Here is a 19,558-nt window from a genome sequence, read left to right as displayed (position 1 = left end):
GTCACCTCCAAATATCAAACCTTGGTGCTGCTGTGCTAGATGTCTATTATACAAAGATAGACTTGTTGCGGGTGGGGATAAAAGGTTTTAACAGGTTTAAATTCAATTCATCCTTGTCACAAGGTTTGCAAAACTCCAGTAATGAACCAAAATGATATTCTTTTTTTAAATCAGCAAAGCACAGTTTTGTTTAAAGGGCCAATGATTAGCTTTTTCTTTAAGTAAAAGTAGTTTGGAAGATCAGTCCCTTTCAAGATTTAGATATGTTTCTTCCATTGTCTCTGAATTGGAAAAAGTGTGTTCTGTTGCTTACGAAATGTGTCTTCCTGACTGAATTACTTGTATTTGTGTATCACAAATACAATTGTGTGCTTCACAAGTAATGGTGTATGGTTTCCCCTATGTGCACCCTAATGTTGTATGTGCTTACTTGGGAGATTCACTTATTTCAGTATTCCTTACACCCAAGGAAGTATGCATGGGATGAAAACTATCTCAGTGTAGTAATACTGTCCTGTGTGAAGGGTACAATGTTTTCCTATAGAATGCTGTTCAATTATCACAGATAACTTCTTATAAAAGCAATAGTTAATATCTTTCAAGGACCAAGGCTTTTTCTTTAATTGATGGAGAAAAATACCAGCATGTAATAGGCAATCGTAATTGTGAAGTGTTTTCGAGCATTTTCAAACCAAACCATAGATCCTGAAGGTTCTTTCTCAGGTAGTGTGTTGTATGGCTCAAGGTCACAGGATATGTTTCTCTTAACTTGTACTGTAGCTCTAGTAGAAAGAAAATTTACATTTTTAAAAAATGTATTAACAATGTACATATGTACATATCTATTCAGAAGTATGTCCCACTGAAGTGCAATGGGACTTACTCTCAGGTAGGCTTGAGTAGGATCGCAGTCTTATCAAACCTTCCTCCCAGCTTTAGGTTCATACTTCTTAGCACAAACCATAGGATTGCTTGTGTGAAAGTGAGACAGTATTATTACTATTTAAAAAAAAAAAGAAATCTCATTTTCCCCCTCTTGGAACCCATAACTTATTTACCAATATTTTTTCATGCACATCTTCCCCAGTAAATCTGAGCTAATATGTTTCAAATCACAATAATAGTACATCATTTTCAGTAATGCAAATAAAATATCCCCTCCGGAGTCATGTGAAGCCTGAAGAAGCTTACTGCTTGTCATAAAAAAGATGAATATAATTGTACCAAGCATTTAAAATGGATAACAGGAATATAGTTTACATTTCTTTAAACAGATGTTTGATTTGTAGCACTTTTGTAAAAAGATCAATCTTTATTTGCAAGTAAGTATATGCAAATAAATCAATTCAAATCAATATAGGGCTGTGCAAGTTTTTTTCCTGCTTCCCTAGAGCAAATCTCACTGAACACAATGGAACTTAGTTCTGAGTAAACATTCAAATGATTGAGTGGTGTATGTTATAAAATCAGCATTGCCTACAACCAGTTAAGCGACAAAGTTCTGAACATCAGTGTTCAAATAATTTATTCTTGAGCATTTGAACCCAAGTAAAGAGTTTGGCGAGTTATAACCTTACAAATACTTTATGCTGGTGAATTCTCTCTCTCTCTCCCCCCCCCCCGTGATATATTTATGTAGGTGCTGGTAAATGCAATAAAAATTAACCTTTTATTACAGTTATGTGATTACTTCTAAATTCACTACCATTGTAAAGTGGTTGTCAGTAACTGATGATGATTTGTTTTACCAGTAATTGCCATTATTGTTGTTGTGTCTTAAAAGCCTAATTAAATAGTGATAGTGGTACAGTGGTACTCCTTTAAATCTGGCTACTGTAGACAGCAGGGCATTCTTGTGAAATTATTGGTACATTGCAAATCTTCAAATGAAGTCTGGGCTTTTCTTTCTTTCTGACCACAATGACCTCATTACATCCTTTACATCCTTTAGTTTCCCCTTGTGAAATATCCACCTGCTCTCTCATGACCAGATGATAGAAAATTAGGACAGCAATAGTCAGTGCCCACAAAATCAGCAGCAACTAGCTATTTTTGGGCGGATAGTTGTGGGGAAATCATGTATGCAGTGATTTGAGTTCATTCACTTCTGTGGATGATGTAGTTCTGCATTATAATTTGTCTAAGTTACCTGTGACTATTTAAATGTGTTCTGCAAAGAAGGGTAATCAACATAATATAAGTTAGGAGAAACAACAGACAGGAACATTTTTCTCTAATTATGTTGCAATAAATATTTTAGTTCTGAAGGAAATAGCATTACATCGTAACCAGGAATATTAGCTTAACAAATGTGTTCTCTCTCCGTCTCTCTTGCTAAGGAATAAAATAAGGGTTCATTTTAGTTCCAAAAAGTATCACAGGAAACCTTCCAGTACAAATAATTTCCTTGGGCTTTCCAATATCATACTCCCCAGATATCTTAGTGATAGAAAGTTCAAACACTTGTATAGTGTTGTTTTTCTAAGCCTTGGCAGTGGCTATTTTTAGTTCTGGTATAAAAGCTTTTAGATAGCATATAAATCTACATCAGTAGGCAGCCTGACTTCACTATTTTCCATTGAGGGCATAGGGAAGAGTTTCACTATATATTTTTAAAGCTCAATTTCTATAGAAAGAAAGAAAAATCACCAGCTCTGTACACAGTACATGCTTTCACCTTCAGCACTGTGGACAGCTCTTGGCATCAGAAGTTTTGCTAATACTTGTTTATGCAATTTAACATCTTTTGCCCCGAAAGTAAATGTGTACGTGAACATATAGGAAAGGGAATATGCACTGTGATTCAAAGTATTTCTGGAAATCCAGTGTCAGATGAATATTGAAATTTAGTTAAAAGACATTTTTGAATAGAGATGAATGGCTTATTTATTTTTTATGATGTACATACATGCTGCTAAAATATGCTACATTCGCTGTTTGCATAATCTGGTGAAACACAAAGGAGAAAGGATGTGAGCAGCTTGTAAGAGAGAAGGTATTAAACCCCGCAGTCTTGTGGAGGGTATTCAGAGGTGATGACCACTCACTTGGAAATCTTCGTAGTATTGTATTTGGCCAGTTAAGTTCCAAAGATTTTGCAGCCCTTGGAAACTGACATCTGTGCTAAGCCTAATCTTCATTCTAAGTCCATCAGCAAAACAAATTAACGTTTCTGCTCCAATAAGTGTGCATAGAATTTTGGCATTTGACAGAGACCTGCCTTCTAAATAGCATTTCTGTCAAAAAGTGATACTTATGCGAAGTCGTTTTCTTTAGAACGGAGCACAATTACAATACTCATACCATTTTAGAATTATTTTAAATATAAAGTTTTTGCAGATGTTTACTGAGGCACACATTGCATAATATGAAGATCGTGCTTCAGGCCAATAGAGGGAGGTATGCTTTTTCCTACAATAATGATTGTAAAACACATGCTTACTGGAAAGAAAATCCTAACACAGCACCAATGCCTTTTTGAGTGTAAATTAAGAATTTCAATTTTTGTAGGGGAGCTTTTGTGAAGAATATCATTTCCCCACATGCAGTAATGGTCTTCCCCTTTATAGAATACGGCAAGTAAAAACACATAACTTGGAAGGCTTCATCCCAGCTTTCCAAAATAAGGGGAAGCCCAAGAAAAAAGGGTAAACTAATTAGTTGTATCTGAAAATACTACAGTGTTTGTTCAGAGTCTTTGAATTCTTGCTTCATTTGCAAATATATATATGTGTGTGTGTGGATGCACATGCATGTGAATAAAGTCACTCTTTGAAATATGCATGAGGTATGAAGAGTAGCAGATTTGATTGATTTTCTGCATAGGACTCATATCTTCATGGTTTTCAGCATAAGTGAGCCATATGATTATGAACATGCAGTGCAGGTGATACCTTATTTAGCACTATGTTGTTATAGCCACATAATTAATGCTCATCGAGCACCAAAACATGAGCTTATGTTCTTGTAAAAAAAAAGAGGACAAAGGTTCTTGAATTTAAAGAAATGCAGTATTTTTCAGTAAATGTTGTATGAGAGATTTGGAAGTCAGTCATACCTATTTATTTAGTACAACGGCTTCAGTGTGGTTGAAAGATCAATAAAAGATCTGTGGGTTGCCTTACAGTAAGTCAATCCAATGGTGGCCAGTACAGTTCATTGTTACTGGTGGCACCTTTTCAAGTTGTCAAGCTACGTTTTCTGTTTTTTTGCTGTCTCTGATTAGCATGATAGTAAACAAAGCATAGGGACGCGGGTGGCGCTGTGGCCCACTGAGCCTCTTGGGCTTGCTGATCAGAAGGTTGGCGGTTTGAATCCCTGCTATGTGGTGAACTCCCGTTGATCTGTCGCAGCTCCTGCCACAACCTAGCAGTTCGAAAGCACACCAGTGCAAGTAGATAAATAGGTACCGCTCCGGCGGGAAGGTGAACGGTGTTTCTGTGCTTCTCTGGTTTTGGTTTTCATTGTGCCAGAAGCAGCTTAGGTATGCTGGCCACATGACCTGGAAAAACTGTCTGCGGACAGACGCCGGCTCCCTCGGCCTGTAAAGCAAGATGAGCGCCGCAACCCCAGAGTCATCTGCGACTGGACTTAACTGTCAGGGGTCCTTTACCTTCTTCTTTTTTAAGCAAAGCATATATGCTGGCATTGGTATGTGGTTGAATGGGGATGGGTTAAGAATGGAAAGCATATCTTATGGAGGCAAAATGTTACTTGGAGGTTATTGCAAAGTTTAAAGGAAAGAGTAGCATGTTAAGCTGTTAACTATATGTAACATTTAGTTCTTGATGGTCTGACAGAATTTTGAAAATAACAAGTAGTTGGTGTTTTAGATCTGTATCATTCTTTGGACGGGACAGCCAAAGTGTACAGAAAAATACATACTAGATAGTGGTGGGCTGTCAGTTACTGATTGATATTAACCTTTTCAAGAAATGGGAAACTTAAGTTTGGATTGACTATTTCTCATCCACTTGGTAGTTAACTGCTATTTGTTTCACTTGGACTGACTCCCAAGGAAGTTTGCATAGAATTGTAGTTCTAACCCAGTTAACCTGGGAATGAACCCCATTGAATTCAATAGGACTTACTCCTGAGTGGCAGCATTGCACTGTAATATTCATTTGCACATTAATATGCACATTAGTTAGAAGTGACTGTGTAATGTTCTCAAATGCATAGACCCTTATGTTGTTTTGTATAAAACAAACTGTGTGTGTGTGTTGTGGATTGCCTGATTATAACTGCATACTCCTGAATCACAGAAGATAACATATACAGTTATTTTTCCCATTTCTTACGTTTTCACGAGCTTTTAAAGGTGTATTCCAAAATGAGCATGTTAAGTAATCCAGCCCCATGCACTTTGTACCTCCATTTTCTTTCGTAGGACCTCATAAACACCAGGCTGTACTTAAAATAGTTCTTACAAAAAATAATGATGTTGCAGAGCTCTTAAATAGCTGTCCTCATGCTTCAGTGAATGGCCTGTGTACCCAGAGTTTGCTATATTGTGGAGAATACAAAATAAAGCTTAAGCCTAACACTCAGACTGAAGACCTAGGTCAGGGGTAAGCAAACTTTTTCAGCAGGAGGCTGGTCCACTGTTCCTCAGACCTTGTGGGGGGCTGGACTATATTGGGGTGGGGGGTGGGAGAACAAATTCCTATGCCCCACAAATAACCCAGAGATGCATTTTAAATAAAAGGACACATTCTACTCATGTAAAAACACGCTGATTCTCGGACCGTCCACGGGCCGGATTTAGAAGGCAATTGGGTCGGATCTGGCCCCCGGGCCTCAGTTTTCCTACCCATGACCTAGGTCTCTGTTTTATCACTAGTGAAATATTGTATTTTATTTTTGGGCATCGGGCCTACCTTGAGGCAAACACCACCAAGGTAGATCCAAGCAAGTACACACCTATAAGGACATATATGCAAGTAACAATCTATATATTCATATTGATGTTTTTGCATTGATCGGGATTCCTGAATTTGTGTGTCATAGCACAGTGTTTTTATTATTATGAATGCATATCTGTGATGCCTCTCCATTAATTGTTTAATGTGACACTATCCCTCCCTCTTATTTTATATATCTATTCAATGCAAATTTATTGAAGATTTTTTAAATACAAATGCGTAAATATTAAACAACATTACTTATATCATAACATAATTTTGTCACTTCTTTAGACTCCCTCGCGTCTCCCACTCCCACTTACATCATTACAAAAAAGAAATTTTTCAGGCAAATTACCCACTTATTTACAATCTTATCTCCACTCATTTAAATAAAATCTAGCAATTCTCCAAAAAGTTTATGTTTTCCTTAGTCTCACTTATCGTCAAAATCAGATCTAATTCAATGGTAGGCAATTATTTATGATCTAGCATCCTTCTTAGCATTCAACCAAGTATATTTTATATATCCAAGTTGCATCATGTTGTGTCTTGCAAGTCATTGGAAATAAATGCAGTGAGATAAAGACAGTGAAATTTGTCATCAGATTTACGTATCACATTGTTTTACAACTTATGTGATGCTTAGAGAGAGAAATCCTAAAAGGGGCAGGAATTAGGCACTTGTAGGCCATCAGGGGTCACTAACATCGGGGCGTGGGAAGGGGGTACGGGGAGGTGCGGTCCGCCTTGGGTGCCATCATAAGGGGGGTGACAAAATGCCACTGAACTCGACGCTGCCTGTGTAGTGGAACCAAGCGGGGTTGAGTTGCATTGCAACGCTGATGCGTCCCCTTCCCACCTCTGTGGCCGGGCGCATGCGTGGTTGGTCAGACCCTTCTCCCCCTGCCCGTCCATGTCCTGCCCTCGCTCAGGTGGTGTGTGCATGTCTGTGTGGCTGTGGTCAAAGCTGTGCTGCTCATGGGGCAAAGCAGGGTCCTTCTGGGGCTGATGTGGACTCCCAAGAAGGGCATGGAGGCGGGAGAGGCTGTGGTCGCCTGCTTTCGCCTTTCATTTAAGGGCCAAGGCACGCTGGTTGGGGGTGAGGGGTGGGGAGGAGAAGCAGCGTCTAGGAGAGCTCTGCAGCCCAGCTGGTTTGAGGGGGGGGGGGAGAGAGAGAGGTCATGCGCTGGTGGAGAGGAGAGGAGGGAGGCGAGAAGGAGCCGTATCAGGACCAGCAAAAGCATCGCCTGCGTGGTTTTCTTTGATGGGGTGGATGGAGGGAGGATCGAGGGAGGTGGGAAGACAGGATCTTCATTGGGATCGCCTGTGCAGCTCTCTTTGACAGAGGGTGGTGGAGGGAGGATGGGGGAGGTGGGATCTGCATCGGGATCGCCTGCATGGCTCTCTTTGAAAGATTGCAATTTCAGTGCGGGAGCGGGAGGAGTGACAAAAAAAATTCCACACCGGCTACCACCTGACCTTGCTACGCCACTGACTAACATCACACACATAGTTGCATGGGCAGAGGCTTTCCCTGGTGTCCACACCAACCCCCAACCCCCAAATGAGTCTTGGAAGTAGCATTCAATTGTAGCCAATATAATAGGATGCAGTGTGTGGTTGGTGTTGGTGCTGCCAGCAGTTCATCTGGTTTGGAAATGTTCCCATGGCTCCAAAAAGGCTGGCAGTGAAAGAGCACTTAAATAAAGGAGAGCAGCCACAACAGAGGAGGAAATCTAGCACACTTTAGCATTAGATGCTATTGCCTCATAAGCATTTCTGCCCATAAATCTTAGGTTTCTTCTCTGTCCCACAGATAAGAAATTACGCAGTGTGCAATACGTGTACTCTCTTCTCTTTAATATTACTGTCGCTGAATTTCTACTAGGAGCCTTTGTTCTTGTGGGGTTTGATGGTGACCGTTATTCCCAAGGCAAGCCTAATTCACATTTAAAACAATTACCTTTAAAGGATCAAGGTATATTCAATCCCTTACATTTGCATCCCTTTCACTTATGTCTGCAGTGCTCCCTCAGCTTCAATGAAAATGTCACATTTAGGTTATTACAACTATAATTCTGCTAATGACACATCAGAAACCAGGTTTTAGTTTTCCTCCCTAAGGTTCTGACTCTTTGAATGAAAAGGTTTTTTTGTTTTTTTGTGTTTTTTTTTGGAAAATCAGGATTTGCTCAGCCCTCTTGTTATCTTCCTTTGATGTTGTCCTCTGAATCAATTGCCTACTCTCACACCCCATTCTACTTATTGCACTGCAAGTTGTTGTACTCATCCTGCTAGGAATTTGAGACGCCCCGTGTTAGATGAAGAACCAAAAACCTTGCATATTGGTGGTTACAATTGCAAATAACATTGAAACAGATCTAGAATGGGTCGATTTCAGTGCCATTGACTTCTGCAGATATGTAATTTCAAATTACCGGTACATGCAGTAAAACCCGCTGTGAAGAGAGACTTATTTTTCTTGATTCCTTGCTGTGCATGTTCCCATGGACACACTTTTAAATAGCAGGTGTCTTCTGCACAAGATGTTGTCCTCAGATGATATAGACTGTTTTATTCTCTTATGGTTTTTAGTTTTAATTGTAGAATATTTAGGGTGTGGACACAATAGGGAAAAAGGTCTGACTCCATCCCCACCTGCAACTTCCCTTGCTGTCTCATTTTGTGAGAGTTTCCAGCTGTTTCTGAGAGCTTCCAGGTGGGGGAAGAAATGATGGAAGGGTTAAGCACCCTTGCTGTTGCTTATTCTCTTCAAATTGTCAGCTCTTAATGCTGTTTTGCAACGAAGAAATGGATTGTAACGCTGAGCTAAAGGGTATGGTTTAGTCTACAGTAAGAGAGATAAGTGGTCTTAATATATATATAAAAAAATCCCTGTGCAGGACACAGCACAGGCTACTCATCCTTCCTTCAAAGGTTTCCCTTACCTTAGCCACTCACTTTATCTTTCTGCTTTCATACCCTGACACTTCATCGCCTGTAACATTTGCTCCACCAGGTTTGCTACCATCAGCAGTCTCAGGGTTTCTTGCTCTCTCAAGTGGTTTCTCTTGCTGTCCTATTATTCCTGGAATAATATTCTAGTCTCCCTTCTACTCTATCTAAGGCAGAAATCCTAAACCCTTATCTGGATGCCTCCACCAGTGGATTCAATAGAGGGCTTTGCTTCTACGGAGGTCCCACTGCAGTTGCAGAGTATGGTGGAAGGGAACAAAATGAGGTGTTCTGTGTGTTTGTGTGTGTGGCCAAGTGGAGACAGCCAAGAGTCTACTGGCTAACACCCACAAAAGGGCATGATTTATACCTCTTGGTCTGGCCTAAAAGCTTGTGCAGCAAAAAACACATGGATTTTACTCCCTTCCCTTCTGTCCTGGCTGGTGTGAGGAGCATAGGTTCAGTTGTAGTGGTGGCTCCACAACCTTTTTGTATTCCCCTTCTCTCCAACCAGTGTTAGGATTTGTTTAACTGAGAAAATACAAACACTTGGAGTTTTTGCTCTTCTGTTCATGGAAAGAGTTCAGCTCATTGAAGAGGTCTTTAAACAAGCAAAACCTTTCCGTGTTTTATAATGGTTTAATGCTCCTATTGATTTGGTGGATCAGAAGTATTATTATAAATAAAATAAATACATGGAAAGATCAACTGATCACAGAATGGTGATTTAGAATACAAGTCATATTCTTCTCCTGTTTGTATCAAAACTAGAGAATAAGCTAGATAATTTTTCAACTACAAATTGAACGTCTCACCATTGGAAAATTGGCAGATTTATTAAGAAACATAAATGTCCTTTTATAGAATTGCTTGTTTACTCAGAAACAATAGCTGTGTTAAAACAGACAATAAGCAGTTCATTATTAGTTTGTTTACAAGTCATTGTTAGCAGCAGATGTTTTGAAGATTTATATTCATGTCACATTTGTAAAAACCTTATACAATAGGATTACTAGAAGAAAGGCATCATTTGAATTTTACCATTCTATAAAAGTAAAGTTCTGGAGTTTGTCATCATTGGTCAGCACAAAAGCAGACAAAGCCACACCTAGCTTCTGTATATATTTTTGAATTGTGAATGCAGAACAGACTGAGGTTTTATTTTTAGTCTTGATATTGTGCTTCTGGCTCCTGTAGAACTTATTTAACAATCATTTTTGGGGGGTGAGACTTCATAGTCCTTCTGTCTTTGTAGAATGTGCCTCTTGTTTAAAATAAACAGATTATTCAGCTGAATGGTATTTTGCATGTCATCAAATCTGGTGTGCTAAAAGATTAGCAGTTATGTTGGCAAACTTCAAATATTGTGAAATATATGAGTAGATAAAAATACAATTGTTCATTGCATCACTTGAGAACAGGACAAGAAGGAGTAGGCTTAATTTACAGGAAGTTACATTTTGGGTAATTTTAAAAAATATAATGTAAGAGCAGTTAAGCAGTGAAATAAGCTGCTTAGTGGGGTTATAGAATTTCCTTCCTTGCAGATTTTCAAAAAAATGTTGGACAGACACTTGTTTAGATTTGTAGTGTAACAAATACTGCCAAATGGGACTTCATATTTGGTCAGATGGGCTGCCAAAGATCTTGAACTGAAACATAAAACACAACTTTGCTGTCAGAATAATTTGGCATGTTTAAATTACAAATTGCATCTTTCAGCAAAGCTTGAATATTAAATCCCACCTTTCAGCATCTTGCTGTAATATATAAAATTGGCAGAACGAGGCAGGCATTTTTAGTGAAAAGAAACCTTTTACAGTACATGCCTTGGGCTATTTATTGCTTTTGGGGGGGTGAAAATTGGCATTATCTCTGGAAGGCAACACTGTCACTGGTGCAACAAGTTCTGGTGCATTGGTGAAATGTACTTCTTTTGACCTGTTCATGTATAACTCCCTTAAGAAGTATAATATCAGAAGGGGAATTTGATGAACAGGAGGACTATTGGCAATCTGAAGTTTGAACAGAGCAATAGATCTAGAAGATTGCATATTGTTTTATTTCTCTACCCTCCTTGGGTTGTAATTATCAATCATTATTATTTCAGTCATAACTGGGTCCATTCTAAGGTTCACAGGCAGTGGCAGAAAATGCCTCTTTTGGGCTCACTGCCCCGGTGATATTCAATAATCTTTAACTACTATCTGTTTCCTGAAGGGTAGCTGGGTTAGTTTGTTTTAGCAAAACAAACAGTTCTGTGGCACCTTAAAGTATGGTTACCAGATGTCCCCATTTCCCGGGGACAGTCCCTGGATTTACGAATCTGTCCCCGGACAAAATCTGTCCCTGGAATGTTCCCAGATTTCATTTAATGTCCCCGGATTTATGTTTTAAGTGTTGCAGATTTATTAGTAGGGAATGAATGTTGCGTGATTGGTTCCATGGCACAAGACACATCATATGGGGACTTCCGGCAAGACAAAATGGCGGGCGCCACGGCTGCGGACAGCTCCTGAAGCCAGCCAGAGCCAACTGTGGTACCAGGCCAGCTCCGGGCTACTGAGACTGCCGCTACCACCGCCACTGCCACTGCCAAGGGGGAATCAGTGCCAAGGGGGAATGCATGGTGCGTCAACTGGGGGAACCGCTGACCAACCTTCCCCCCCCCCCCGTGACCCAAATCGAACCAGGAGCGAGAACACCCAGCTGACTGCCCAGCGGTGCTCCGGGGCCAGGAAAACCCTGGAGATGACTCAGGGAGAAGAAGAAGAGAGAAAGAGGAAGGAGAAAAAAGAGGGGAGCCCTGACCTTGCCACGCCACTGCTGCTGCTGCTGAGGAGAAGAGATAGGAGAGCACCGGGAGGGCAAGGTCACAAGGCCAAGCCCAGGCCCGGCCCGAGCCCACTCCATGGTGGCTAGCACTCCAAGAGAGCAGGCCGGGTCCAGAGGAAGGCCGCGTGACAGAGGAGACCACAGTAGAGAAGATATTTCTTATTTTTTTAAAAAATAACTTTTTAAATAACTTTTTTTTTTTGTCTTTTCAAAAAAAAATGTGTCCCCGGATTCTTTGGGAAAAAAATCTGGTAACCTTATCTTAAAGACTTTATTATCCCTTTGGGCACACATTTTATTATGCCATAATAAATTTGTTAGGGTTAGGAGGATATCCAATTAGTGCCTCCTAACACTGCTGTGCCAGCAAGCAGGCACCCAGTCTTTGACATTTTGCCAATTCCCGCTCCCACAGATTTGCAGTGTGTTGATGGGGACTGCTGGGCAGGGGTAGATGGCAAATATTGCCTTCCTCTTCCATGAGTGGATGGATCAAAAGTCTTTGCCCTTGTGCAAGGGCAGCAGTTGGATATTGCCCTTAGTGTTTGAGGTGTCACAATATTTTATTTTTATATCAGTAGCTTACCTAACACTACACTTCCCTGTATACAAGCATGTTAGTTTCCCTAACAGCCTTAGCAAAGATTACTTGTTGGAAAGTAAACACTGTTTCTTATTTCCTCAGACATCTAATATAATAAAGGTTGCATTCAAAGCAAGTATACTTCTAGAGTCTGTCACTGTGTGACAGAAGAGATTTTCTTAAGCTGGGAGGCAGGAGAAAGAAGACAGAGGCATGATATGGAACCCAGTGCAGGAACAAATGCAGAAAACATGTAATGATCAGCACGCATCATCCACAATGGAGACAGGAAAAAATATTGCTATGCTGGATGGATCAGAAGACAGCAGGCCATTTAAAACAGGATTTCAAAAATGTGGATCTACCTGAACAAATGGCAAAAGTAGTCCTGAGCTTCGTTCTGAAGAAAGTGGCAGTTGCTAGTACAGTTTTTGTGTGTGGCTCAAAGCTATTTTTTTTTTAAATCAGCAAATCCATTCAGTGACAGCACAGTCTGCAGACGTAATCTGTTCTCAGTGTGTCTTCCGTCACCTCAGTGCCATATTCTGATATCTCTGAGAATTAGTTTTATTTCCTAGTTTAAGATAAATAGTTTAGTCCTCAACAGCAATGGAGAAAAATCTGTAGTGTCATCTCAAAGCACACAAGGCAAGCTGGCTGCACCTATAATTGAGCTATGCTGTAAGCTTCTTAAACAGCTCTGAACACTCTTGGCATACTATACATTGTTGGTGCGGCTGAGAAACAAATCAGCAGAAAGGGGCATCTGTATGCAGCTATTTGCCCTTTGTCCTTAAATCAGTGGGTTAACGTAGAATAATACCTGGTTTCTCTGCTTGCTCACCTTACAGAAGGCTTCAAATGTTGAAACTTGAGGAGTTTCATCCAACTACATTGTTTACTCCAACTTCATGAAGCCCTTGGCTTGTATTGAATTATAATTGGATTACCTGTTACATGCAGTGTGTTATTAAATATTAAAATGAAGAAATTATTAAGATTGTAATGCATGGGTTTCCTCTGGCAACTTGTGCATGGAACCAACATGAGTAAAACCCAGTCTGGTCTATTTAGCAAGTATCTATAACCTTCAAAAGCTCATCTAACTAAAATGCTCCCAGATTTTCACACACATATGTAACTCTTGAGAGTGTTGATTATTTCTATTACAGCCAGAATTTTATAGGCCCGGTACGCAGTATATTGCTTGGGCTCTCTTCTACACTCGCAGAAGAAGACACCAAGTTGCATAAAATTTGCGTACTCTTTGTGATATGCACATTTGTGCCATGTCTTGCAGGTGTCAGAGAGGGCTCTAAGTGAACAGGGACCACACACAAGTAATAATATGATGATAGACAAAATGCCTACAGGTAAAGCTTCCCCCCTAACTGTATTTCCATTCTAGAAATGCCTTGCCCTGTTTAATTTCTGCCTGTCACGGGGCTGTTAAAGATGCTCTCCCCTAGTGCTAACCTTAAGCCATGCAAACGAAACATTTGTGGAACTTGATAATACATTTTTATATAAGTGAACATCTGTAACTGTATAAATGTAAGGTAACATTGACAGACAAAATGAGTTGATGAAGCGTTAGATATGAAAACACATGCAAAACTAGGAAAGCAGGCATCCCCCTCCCACCATGCTTGATAGTTAGATTCTACTCCTGATATTTAACAGCAAAAGACAACCACAAATCAGTTTGCCAGGGCTGATAAACAACAAAAATACTCTGACTATTTGCAGTTTCACATTTTGAACTTAATGTACTCATCATTGTTTTGCTCACTTACTGCCTTGGATCAATTGCTAATTCTCAGCTGCAAAAGGAGACTTTATGTTGTAGCTGTCAAATTTAGCATCTTTGTACTATAATAGGCCATGTTTTGGGGTTCTTTTTTGCAAATTAGTATAGCTCCAAGACTTCAACCAATCTTAATTTGGCCTGATTACTGCACTCCTGTACCCACTTTAATTTAGGTTGGAATAAGCTCCATTAAGCATAAAGTTACTCACTTCTGAATATACATGTATACCATTCTAAGATAAGTTAACTAGGCAGTGAATTCTTAAAAAAATGAAACGAAAGTTTAGAATCCAGTTGCTATGCTTTATGCTGGCCCACTACCCTTTGTACCCATTTCTCTTCCACCCTGGAGCCAAAATTGTCCTATCCAGCATATAGCCTTCTGATAACTCTTTAAAATATTGGCAACATAAATGATCTATGATGGCAACTATTTCTTAATGACAGTTCTATTAAGATACACTCATATGGTTCCCTATGCAAAATAGTTCTATATCATAATAGAAAAATGAGAACCTGGCTTCTCCAAGGTGAGAATTGCATTATAGAAAGATATTGTATTGAAAGTATTTAAAAAAAATCATTTCAGTAGAGGGATAAATGACCTGGAAAGAAAACAAGTGATAGGGGTTTATCAGTTCAGTTTCTACAACATCCGGGCTTTAGGGGCAAGCATTCAATGAGGAGAATGCCAGACATTTCCGTGTCTGGAAAGCCTATGAGTGTATATTAACAGCATCTCTCCATTAAATTAATCCACTCGGTTTTTAACAACTGGTTTGCAGTGGAACCTCAGCATGCGCAGGTACCCATTTATATACTGTAAACAACACCACATCAAGGGAACTCAATGACACTGGATATAACCAATGGTGATTCCTACAGTCAGAATGGATAGGTAATTGCAGAAATGGCTGGCTGCACCATCTGTGGCCAGCTAGTCGGTCATGCAAGTGCATGCTTATGGACAGTAGATTGGTTGCACAGAGACCAGAATGTTTTCTGTAAACTGTATTCAAGTGACAGAGGCAGCAGAAGAACTTGTAACTGCTTGAGTTAGTGCAGTGATGAAGCATAGCATAGCCACTACTTCAGCATCCTCCAGTGATTGGTAGTCCCAGACCCACATGAAAAAGAACAACCAACTTCTAAGGACATTTTTGCCCCCCTCTTGAGCTGCATTGGACATGCTGAAAGGGAGGAATCTGAAGCGGACTGATAGTGTTGAATGCTACACATTAATATTATACTACAGTTCAGGACAGGAAATGGAGAATACCGATAGTGTCCTGTTACAAGCAGAAGAGAAATTTGAGCAGGGCTTTAGGATGTCAAAGAGTTCACAGCAACTTCATTCACTTTTAATTCGGAATCACAGGTTCAGCACCTACTAACAGGTAATGCATTCTGATCATCCTGATATGAAAAAATAAAAATTTCCTACAGCATTCTTTAAAGGGAGCAATAGTTTGATATAAGGACCAGCGTAGATTCATAGCCTAACACTGTCTAAAAACCTTTGTTTTACACTTCCAGAAATAATTCAGCTGCATCAAATAGCATGTTATCATTTCTATAGCACATTTAATGTGCAAATTGTAAATTATATCTTCATTTGTTCTGTCTGTGGTGCTCTGGTTTTTGGGTGCTCTGTGCTTACAACGTAGAAAACCAAAATCTCATGTAATTTGCTACATTTCATCTTCAGTTCATGTAAGATTGATTTATTCAAAAATATATTCCTATGTTTGAAACCCTTTACATAATTCCATAGAAAATGAGGGATATGTTGAGTTTTTACTCACACAAAATGTAGATGAGAAACATCAAGCAATTTAAGCCAGGAAACTTGTTAGACAGGTATTTCATTGAAGTAGATATGAGACAGCTTCGAAGTCTATATAGAAAGGAACGTGAAAAGGTTTCTTGTTATAAAACCTCATGACTGAGCAGTATGAAAAATCATGAAATGTCTTGTAGATTAAATGAAATGAGAACTTTGAACCAGGTAACAAGGATCCAAGTGTGAACATTAGCCTAAAACTTCATTTTCATCTGTCCTTTTCCCCACCCAGAACCTGCCGTGAGAACAATGTGTACAAAATGTAATTATAGTGAAGCCTCTTTCCTCCCCACAAGCCAATCTTCTTGTGGTTCATGCATTTTATCCCAATTAGAAAAACAGCTCTGGAGAGTTGGCACTGGGCAGGATGTCATGTGCCAAGGGTGTTTTAGACTATGGAAGACATGTTCAGAATAAAGAAACATTTAGATTAGATAAGCTTGCCTAGGAGAGGTTATATGATATGTCTGTGGTAACAATATGGACATTCAAACTGATGCTTTTGCATTGATCAGGATTCCTGAAGGTGAGTCCTAGCACAATGTTTTGTTTTTTGATTAATGCATATCTGTGGTACATCTTTAGTGATTTTAACTGTTTAAAAATCTTGTGGCCCTATGCCTCACTCTTATTTTATATATCCAAGTTGTATCATGTTGTGATTTGCAAGTCATTAGAGATAAGCACAGTACTGTTTAGGAAAGGCCCAAAATCGCCAGGTGAATGTATCTGAATGACTCAGGTAAATATTTATGAATATCCATCTCTCTCATCAAGATTCCTTGTATCTAGTTTAAGGCATCTTGATATGAGTACTATCATCTTAAAATAACTGATGTTTGAATGGAAATCTCAGGGGATCTTATCTAGAATAAGTAGACATGGAATATTTGAATAGGACTTCTGGTGTGTGGCTTTTTGGCCTTTGTCTTGTAAGTTATTTCCATGTTATTTATTTCTGTGACCCTTTAGTTACCACAGAATGAGATAACAGTATTGCTACCTTACAAAGTAGTTCATTAACATTCCCATCAATGGGTAACTGAGGTTGAAGGTGGACTGGGGTTAGTCAATTTCCCTTTTTGCTGCATGAGCTGCACCCTAATTTGGGATCCTGACAGAAACAATTTGGTTTGGATCCAGCCCATCCATTGCCAGCCCTGCTCCACCCCTGAAACAATTTGTTTTGGTGCCCTATTGGGAATGCAAGAAGGTCGTGTTGTTTCCATTCCACTGCAATTTGGTTTCTGCCAAGAACTCCATTATTCGTCTTGCTCTCTGCCATTTAATGGAAGTTACATAAGTTATGTAACTATTTACATAACTAACTTTGATTTCAAAAAAGCACAAATAAAGCTCATTAATGATACATCATCCGCAGACATAAAAACAACAACAGTATGATGTGAACATATACCCCATAATGTTTGCTTTGCTGATTTCCGTTCCTGACCACAGGTGAACATGCAAACTGCAGCTTCCTTTTCCATTTTCTTTGGAATACTCTGATATCCCTTGGCCCTGGTCAGGCTATCACCAGTGGTTTTCCCACCTGTGGTAGCTTGACAACAATCTGCGCCTTCTGTCCTGGTAGAGACCTACCTTCAGCAGAGCACGGTTGAGAGAAACCTCCGCTTAATTGTTGATCCCACCTATGTAAGGCACCATATTCACACTAATAGAGGGAACTCGCAAATTGTATCTGGACTATTAAGAAAAATGATGGAGTCCTTTTTCTAATAAAATATAAATGGCTTTATTCTCATGAATCATATCCTCTACCAAGCTTAACGATATTAAAATTTTAATTTTCTTTACCGAACAGTTAAATAACTCTTTTCCTTGAGTAATTTTCAAGATTAAATTTTAATGTATGTTGTATGAACTTGGTCCATTTATTTCCATGCAACTTTTAAAACTAAGTCCTGGATCTTACTAAGATGGAAAGCACAACTCTACCACTTCAGGTTGCAGTTGGGGTTCACATGATTGAATTCTCCATTATTATTATTATTATTATTATTATTATTATTAATAATAATAATAATAATATTAAAAAAACTTCTTTAGACATAGGTAACAAACTGGCAGAGGTAAGAGACATCGTCTTTCACCTGATATGCAAAGGATGTTCTCTCACATCCCTTCATCCACTAGAGCACCATGTGAGAACTGTTGGCTAGCCTATGGTTATTTGTTATACTGATGAATTTTTCAATTATAGATAGGGAGATTTGTCTAGGTGGCAGGAGCAAAGACGGTGAATGTGATCTTGCTCCCTACTTGGCACACATTTATTCTAATAAAAATTTCCACAACGAGGGAAATTCTGATATGGGGACATTTTCAAACACATACTTTCTGAAGATACACAGTCATGTGAGAAGCTGTAGTATCCTTCCAGTTTAATGGTGGGATTGTCTGCTAAGAAGCCTGAAAAGGTGAGGACATCATGTATTGGAGTCAGACCCAACAGCAACCAGTTAGCTATAATTCCATAGAAACACAATAATGATAACTTGAGCCATGCTTCTGTTGGGATTTTTCTAATCCATAATGCTTCTGGGCCATGGGGATATTCATGTAAAAATGCTCACAGTTTACAAAAATTTTTGCTGTACATTTATTTATTTTTTTCATATGGCTGGAATCCGACATAGCACTAAGTGAATGTTCCATCAGCGCAAGGATTTCTGTTTGCACCACAATATGTTCTTCCCATCTCATATTTCCATCCCTTCCCCAGATCTGTTCTGGGAATTCTCACAACCCTCTGGAGTAGATTTTGGGGGGTTGTGGAGCACATGGAGGAGAAGAGGGAGCAAAGTCTCATTGTGCAAGCAGAAAACCTTGTTCTGATGGGTCAGGTTAGTTGTATACTGCCCTATATCATGCTTAAACTAAGACAGGCTCTAAGCAGTTTTCAAAATAAGAAATATCATACAGTATGTTTGTATTATTGTCAGGGACTGGGTAGAGGAGGAATGTTGGAGACCACCTCCCCAGCCTGACCCTTCCAGAGAAGAGGAAGACAGTTTAGATTTACAGCAGGGGTTTGAGGGAGGTCACAGCTCAGAGGCAAATGAGGGAAAATAATGGGAGAGGAGGGGGAAGAGGAAGCACTAGGGGGGCAACAACTGATGGATGCAGTGTCTTTAGAAAGCGTTCCAGAACCCAGCGAGCCTTGAAAGTAGGAGAGCAAAAAGCTCAAAGACAGAGGGCACGTAGCAGCACCCATAGAGAAGGTGATGAGGATGATGAATGAGGAAGTGGGAGAGGCAGGGGGTGGGGGTGGAGATTCACTCGGGACAACGCCGTTATCCAAGAGGCTGGGTTCTACAGCCCCTCTCTGTAAATACTGAATAAAAAGCAGATGGTAAGAACGTTCCTTGTCTTTGTACGTTCCTGGGCAACCAGCCCTTGGAGTCTCTGGCAGCAGCCTGAAAATTATATTTCTAAAACAAACCATAAAAAACTCCAGTAGAGTGCAAAACAGAAATGCAGTTCAGTATAAAACAGTACGATTGCCCTTCAAAATAAAAAAACATAGCAGCGGATTTTGAAAATACTGTAAGAGCCAGGGTTCCCTTCCATCTTCAGCCTGACTCAAGATATACAACACTCAC

The 19,558-nt window shown here is 39.6% G+C and overlaps 1 protein-coding gene across 2 annotated transcripts in view; it reads left to right on the top strand.

The window, feature by feature from the left end:
* KCNN2 (potassium calcium-activated channel subfamily N member 2) overlaps nt 1-19,558 on the top strand; it is a 92,695-nt gene that overhangs the window by 4,955 nt on the left and 68,182 nt on the right. The gene's annotated exons all lie outside the window — the stretch shown is intronic.

Source organism: Podarcis cretensis (assembly GCF_951804945.1).
Source record: "Podarcis cretensis genome assembly, chromosome: 11".
Taxonomy (NCBI): Eukaryota; Metazoa; Chordata; class Lepidosauria; order Squamata; family Lacertidae; genus Podarcis; species Podarcis cretensis.
The sequence above is the reverse complement of the archived record's forward strand: the minus strand, read 5'-3'. Positions and strand labels throughout refer to the sequence as shown.